We start from the raw sequence: 7,750 nt of genomic DNA on the forward strand, positions 1-7,750 counted from the left end.
TGAGCATAACTGACGTTTGATTAATTTTCTACAAATCTAGCCATTTTAGCCCATTTAGTGGGGGACTTAACCAACTTACGAGAATATTTAATTTGTATGAATATTGATATTTTGTGTAAATCCTTTGAAATGCACTAAAACTTTACATAAAATATGTGCACCTATCAATCAGTGAGTACTATAAAATATGCACTCGCATAGGATGATTAAACAGTGTTTTTTTGGGCAGTACATTGATGCAAGAAAAGACCCTGGAGAATATTGGAGAGTTGTGATGAAAGATGAGCCAATTCCCGAAGCAATCCAACATCTTATGCCTTGGCCACATAATTAAGTTCCTCTCTCTAAAGAGAAAACTGAATTGGATATGTTACATTGTTGTTGTTGCTGCTGCTTGCCTTTTGAGCATAACTGACGTTTGATTAATTTTCTACAAATCTAGCCATTTTAGCCCATTTAGTGGGGGACTTAACCAACTTACGAGAATATTTCATTTGTATGAATATTGATATTTTGTGTAAATCCTTTGAAATGCACTAAAACTTTACATAAAATATGTGCACCTTTCAATCAGTGAGTACTATAAAATATGCACTCGCATAGGATGATTAAACAGTGTTTTTTTGGGCAGTACATTGATGCAAGAAAAGACCCTGGAGAATATTGGAGAGTTGTGATGAAAGATGAGCCAATTCCCGAAGCAATCCAACATCTTATGCCTTGGCCACATAATTAAGTTCCTCTCTCTAAAGAGAAAACTGAATTGGATATGTTACATTGTTGTTGTTGCTGCTGCTTGCCTTTTGAGCATAACTGACGTTTGATTAATTTTCTTTGTAAATCCTTTGAAATGCACTAAAACTTTACATAAAATATGTGCACCTATCAATCAGTGAGTACTATAAAATATGCACTCGCATAGGATGATTAAACAGTGTTTTTTTGGGCAGTACATTGATGCAAGAAAAGACCCTGGAGAATATTGGAGAGTTGTGATGAAAGATGAGCCAATTCCCGAAGCAATCCAACATCTTATGCCTTGGCCACATAATTAAGTTCCTCTCTCTAAAGAGAAAACTGAAGAATTTGAACCAAGGCCAAATATATCGATCTGTCTACCACAACGACACCAAGCTAAAAGAAGCTGAGAAATCATCTTTCTCCAAGGATTTTGAGCCAAGGCCAAATATATCTAGTTACCATGATGATGATGAAAAGTCCTTTGCCCAAGCTTTTGAGCCAAGGCCAAATAGTTCTATGTACCATGATTGATATAGCATATAATAAAAGTGTTGTGAGTGAGTGTGTCTCCCGCTTTTGTGTGTGCCTACCAATTATGTTAAGTGATCTGGTACTCATGAATAAAGAAACTACCTGATGGTTGTATTAAAGTATCCCTTGAATTTAATACTACTCCATATTCTAAGCATGCAATGATATGCTCGACTTCCTTTTAGCTGGTTTTGTTTACAACATTTTTGTGGTGGCTGTTTCTCCCAAACGAACATACAAATATATGTGGTTGTATAACTAATAAAGTGACTTAAAAGTTGAGTTTCGAACAAACAGGGACTTGGGTTAACCATTAACTAAATTAAATTCTACTAATTATTTAAACAAGAGATAAACCCGAAAAATATGATTATAAACTAATTAAAAAAAAACAACAAATAATGAACTCTAATCAAGAAAGACCAGATTTTTATGTTATCAATGAGATGAAATAATCACGTTGTATTATTCAATTTATTCAACTTTTTAATTTATCTAAGTTATTGATTAACATGGGTTAATATCACAAATAAGAATCTTTCAAGCCCTTAATCGCCTACTTATGTTACTTTCACGCCTATATATATGTCGTATATGGTCGATTTTCTCTTAACACTATATATTCTAAGCAATGATACGCTCGACTTCCTTTTAGCTGGTTTTGTTTATAACATTTTTGTGGTGCCCAAACTAAGAAGGAATTCATAACAAACTAACTCAAGTTGTATTTCGTCGGACTTGTGGTCATAGACAAAGGAGAGTTTTCAGTTCATAAATTGGCATTCTTGCGTATTTTAATATGTGTTTATGTTCATGCGCCCAACTTGCTCTTGCTTTCTTTCCTTTTATCATCATCAACAACAACTAACATATAACAAGTACATTCCCACAACTGGGGTTTGGAGAGAGTGTATGCAGACCTTGCCCCTTACCTTTGTAATAAATAGACTTTTTTTTCCTTTTATCATTATAGAATTGTAAAAATTATCGTGTCATATTGTTAGAAAGTTTATCTTAAACTCAAGGCGGAGTTCGATATGAAAAATAACACTGCATGCAAGAAAGGAATTACTTAGAGAATATTCGAGCATTGTGATGAAAGATGAGCCAATGCCTGACATAGGCGAATCTAGAATTTGAATCTTATGTGATCAACTTTTAAGTTTTTTTGCATTAAACATATTATATTTTTCAAGTTTATATCTACTATTTGCTACTTACAATGTTATTATATTTTTACAGGTAAAATTTATATTCCACGTAAAGAATACCGGGTTCAAATGAACCCGACATTGTTTCGGTGTATTCACCCCTGATGCCTGATGCAGTGGTATTGGTCTCTAATAGAAAAGTCCTTCAATTTGCTAGAGATTACGTTCATCTTCTTTTCTTTTCTTTTAGTGAAAGAACTATTTAATTTACCTACGCGGTCGACATTAGAAAAATATATCTATATATATATATAAAAAAAAAAGGAAAAAAATATACAATGTAAGACATACATACAAAAATATCAAAACACAAATGTAACAAAAAAAATATCTACGGTAAAAATGGAAAACAAATACAAATAAAAGAATCACTCTTTTTGTAGCTTTATAATAGCGTGGCAGAGTACTCGAGGAGCAAACCTCTATTGAGGGGAAGAACTTTATGCTCATTTTATAAGGAATAAAGTAACTACTGCAGCATGCCAGTTTGTTTTGGCATCAAGGAGTTTGTCATAATCACCGGACTGAGGTGTCATGCTCCTTCTCAGCCTCTTCCTACAATTACACTAAAGAAGAGCGAAAAGACACCCAAGCCATCCAAGACAACCTAAAAAGGCAAGAAAAGCAAAGCAAGGTTGATGATGATTTGGATTTAGTGGATAATGTTGGAAAGAGTTACATGGCAGAGCATTTGCTAGAAGACTTGAAGTCAAAAACTCTTTCAAGAAAGCACAAGGAGTCATCGTGCTTAGTTTGGTTTGTCCATTCTATTCTTTGTGCAAAAGATGTAAAGAATAATATAGAACTTGGTTTGATTAAACTCTCGGAGGATCACGAGGCATTCAATAACTATCCATGGGGTCATAAAAGTTTTAAGTTGACTGTTGATTATTTGTCGAGAGATTTCAACCCTAATGTGATGAATTCCAACATCTATGGCTTCCATTGGGCCTTCATGGTAAACTTTCTTTCTTCAATGTCTTATCTTTTTAATTCTTTTACTTCATTAATTATTCTGATTTTTGGTGGCATAATTTTTTTCTAGGCTTGGGCATTTGAAGCCATTCCTCACCTATGGAGTCAAGTCAAGGACTACTCGGAACAAGTTTGTTTTCCAAGGATCCTCAGATGGTTGACTGCCAGAAACAACAATAATAAAATGAATCTTGATCATTTTAACCCCCTAAGGAAGCAGTAAGTCAGAATATATTGGAAAATATCCCTGAATAATTTTATAACAAGTAACTACTTGTTACAACAGATAGATTTATCTGCTGCAACAACCTCAGAATATGTTGGAAAAATCAAAACAGTTGCTGAGGAAGCTCCAGCAACTATTCTGATATTTTTCAACAGATAGTGATTCTATTGCAACAATGTGTAAGATGTTGGAACAACTAACTCAGTTGTTGTAACAGGTTCACAATCTGTTGGAAAATATCAAAACAGTTGCAGAGGAAGCTGCAACAACTATTTTGGTTTTTCCAACAGCTGAAGAATATGCTACAACAACTGAGGAGGTTGTTGGAACATATGTGAGGGTGTTGCAACAGATTACACACTTGTTGGAAAATATTAACAAGTTTGACACCTGCTGCAACAGATCAAGTTATTTGTTAAATTGTGAACTTGTCAATCTATTACAACATCTTGTAAATTCTTCTAACTATTTGAATATATCTGTTTGTTTGTTGTAGGTTGTGCACCCACAGCTTATCCCAACAAAACCATGTGTTGTTAGTTTAGGGCATGTGGAATCTGTGCCGGATGAATTGATTGATCAGATAAAAGAAGAATTGGCTGGAGCCACAACCATCATAAGGGCTGGTGTTGTTGATGGTGGTGATAGTGATGTTGATGTTGGTGTTGTTGTTAGTGTTGATATTGATACTGTTGTTGATATTTTAAGACAAGTCGTAGAAGGTCTTGCTGATAAAAGAAGAGATAATGATGATGATGGTGATGGAGTTAGTGGTGGAGTTGGTGGATATACTATCGAAAGTGGTGGTGGTGGGCAGATCACAAATATCCCATATAGGTTGAGTAGATATTCTTCAGTTGGTGTCGGTACCTCCAAGGTGTCTTCTTGTGCTTGTGAATGCAGTACTTGCAAGCTGAAAATGGATAATTTGATAAACAAGGTTGAAGAGTTGGTTCATGCACAAAAAGATACAAATTCTGCTATAAAGAGTTTGATGTCCAAGTGGGTCATCAATCCATCCAAGAATCTTAGCTCACCCTATACTCCTATTGGGATTCACAAGAGGGCCAAAATAATTTCCAAGGCACTTGCTGATTGTAGAGCAAGGAAACTAGGTACTCCACCGAAGTCTATTGCTACTCCTCCTACTGAAGTTGTGCCACAAGTGCTAAAAAAAGTAGATATTTTCAAGCGTGTAAATCCCCAAAGAAAGAAAAAGCTTGAAACCTTGATCAAAGCCAAAAGGAGTGGGAAAGCAATGTTCTCAATGCATGTCACGACCCAATTTCACAAAGTCATGCGGGCACCTACCTATCCCACCTCGGTAGGCGAACCCTCAATTCAACCTTTACAAACACAGTATATATAGCGGAAGGAAATAAGCAACGAAGCCTGTCATTCGAATATATAATAAATGCGGAAGTAATCATAAATCACCCCAGTATCTGGTCTGGTCATACAAGAGCACTAACTAAATACTACAAGTCTGAAGATGAAAAAGTCTCAAAATATAACTGTTTTGAAATAGAGTAAGACAAGTAAGTAAGGGAAAGAACATTCGGGCAGCAGTCATCATCGTGCTCACCCTGGAATGACTCTACAACAGCCTCGCCGATCAGCCACGAGGGAAGGGAGTGAACCTGTCTAATACTCTGCATCCATAAAAGAATGCAGCAAGCGTAGGTCAGTACAAAACAACGGTACTGGTAGGTATCATAGGCCGACTAAGACTAGTTGACATATATAATGACAATAAGTTAAAAGAAAACAAGTAAACAATAGAATACAAGTCATGATTTTCCATGTAATCACCGTTCATATCCAACCTTATGTTATAGCAACTAATCTCAATTGTTCCAACCATTCACATATATCAAACAAGTCTACTAGTATGATCCAACCAACGTAGTCTAACTCACAAACAACAAAGAAGTATAACAAACACCATAACCAAGTCATAATCAACCAAGAAGTAAAATCAAGCAATGCAATATGAGGTATGAATGCAATGCGATGCAATGCAATGCCTATACTATTGTACTCCGGTGGCGGAATACCTCCACGCCTCGGCAGCACAACCCATGGGGGACCCGTGAAGTCCAAGCACCGCCACTCTGCACACAGCTCAGAGGACCAAATATCCGAAAATCTCATAATATCAGTGTTCCAAATCAGTCACTCCGCACACAGCCCAAAGATGACTCAATATCAAATATGTCTCAGAAGAATATCGGTCACTCCGCACACAGCCTAGAGATGACTTAGTATCCAATGCAATAATGTATGAAGTATGAATATGATGCAAGTACAATATCAATGAATTATATCAACCAACCATGCCACGAAGGGCGCACAAGTAATATCATCATCAAGGCAACGAGATAAACCACAAAGGAGTCACAACTCTCAATTTTACTAATAATCAAGTCTCACGATATCACATTCATCAATGTTTCCTTCTCATTTCTATGATCTGTACCAATCACATAGCCTAACAATATAGTATCAGTATTTCCATCTCGGTCATTCCGTATCACACAGCCTAGAATGACTTGTCATCCCGTGTCACAAAGCCTAGGGTGACTCAATAATCAATATGCCATGAATATGAGTATGAATATGGGACAATGCAACTATAAACCGTGAAACATAGCGCACCAATATCACAAATTATGCACACAATAATCATAATGAATATCCAATTTCCATGACAATAAGGGCCAAATATCCCAAAATTTCTATACCAATAACAAGGCGTACACTAAGTACTAGTATTAATATCAAGTAAATTTGTCCTTCTGTTTGACTCCCAATTCACACATAATCCACCAATTTATACACAACGTACCAAACAAGGTCCTATGAGTCTACAGGCTATAAGCCTGATCAAACAAGTCACAAGCAATACCAAACCCTAAGGAAACATCCAACCCAAACTTCATACCCGAAGGTTTACATGAAATCTCCGACAATATTATCCAAATATACGCTTCGCTAGTCGAAGTCTCAGCACAAAGGTAAGTCGTAACCTACCTGGAACGCCGAACAGCAAATCACGGACCACGAGCTAATTCCTTTCCCTCACAGTGAGTCTCCACACAATCAAACTCTAATCAAATAGAGATTCTATGTAAGAATACGAGAAGAACAACACCTATATTAGTCATATTCTATTCGGGTCAAGCCCGCTCTTTAATTTAGGAAAACGGGACTTAAGGGCAAAACGGAAATTTTATGATGAAAATACTAATTTCAACACCAATTAACCGAAACCCATCATTAAAATCAAAGGAATGTTCAACTAATCCTCAAAACCCTTTTTATATGAAAAACCCCCAATTTAGGTCTAAGAACCCTTTTTTATTCAAGAATTTCTATGAAATAATCATGGGTTATTGATTACTAAGCATGAAAACATGATAATCTATCATAAACATCAACAATATCATAATTAAACTCCATTTATTCATCAATTTCGTTTTTAATACTTTTTCTCCCAAAACCCATGAAAACCCTCTTTGATTCTAGTTATTACTAGGTTAGAATCACGCAATAATAAATTTTGTCATCAAATCCATGCTTAATAGAGCTAACTGTCACTACCCAACTAGCGGGCCATGACAGGTACCTAGAGCTGGCTGCCGAACACCACTCATCATGCTATCTATCATGCTCAATCAGGACATATATCACTCTCAACACAAACTTATCATGAAGCAATCTCCAACACCCCCAAAACATATATAAGCATAGGACCATAAGGTTACGAGCCTCTAACTGAAGACTGAAATCATAAGGACGGGACAGGACCCCGCCATGCCCTAATATATACACAAAAGAATGTACCAAGAAGTGGCAACTCCGGAGTAGTGGAGTGCTCCTGCAAACCCGCTGAGTAAGCTCCTAAGCGTTTGCGCCGTCTCCCCATCTACCTATGGGCATGAACACAACGACCATAAAAAAAAAAGGACGTCAGTACGAACAATGTACTGAGCATGTAAGGTATGTATGATAACATAATCAAGAAATGAGAAAGCATAAGTAGAAAAGAGAACCTGTAATTGAT

Source organism: Lycium barbarum, chromosome 2 (genome assembly GCF_019175385.1).
Source record: "Lycium barbarum isolate Lr01 chromosome 2, ASM1917538v2, whole genome shotgun sequence".
Lineage (NCBI taxonomy): Eukaryota > Viridiplantae > Streptophyta > Magnoliopsida > Solanales > Solanaceae > Lycium > Lycium barbarum.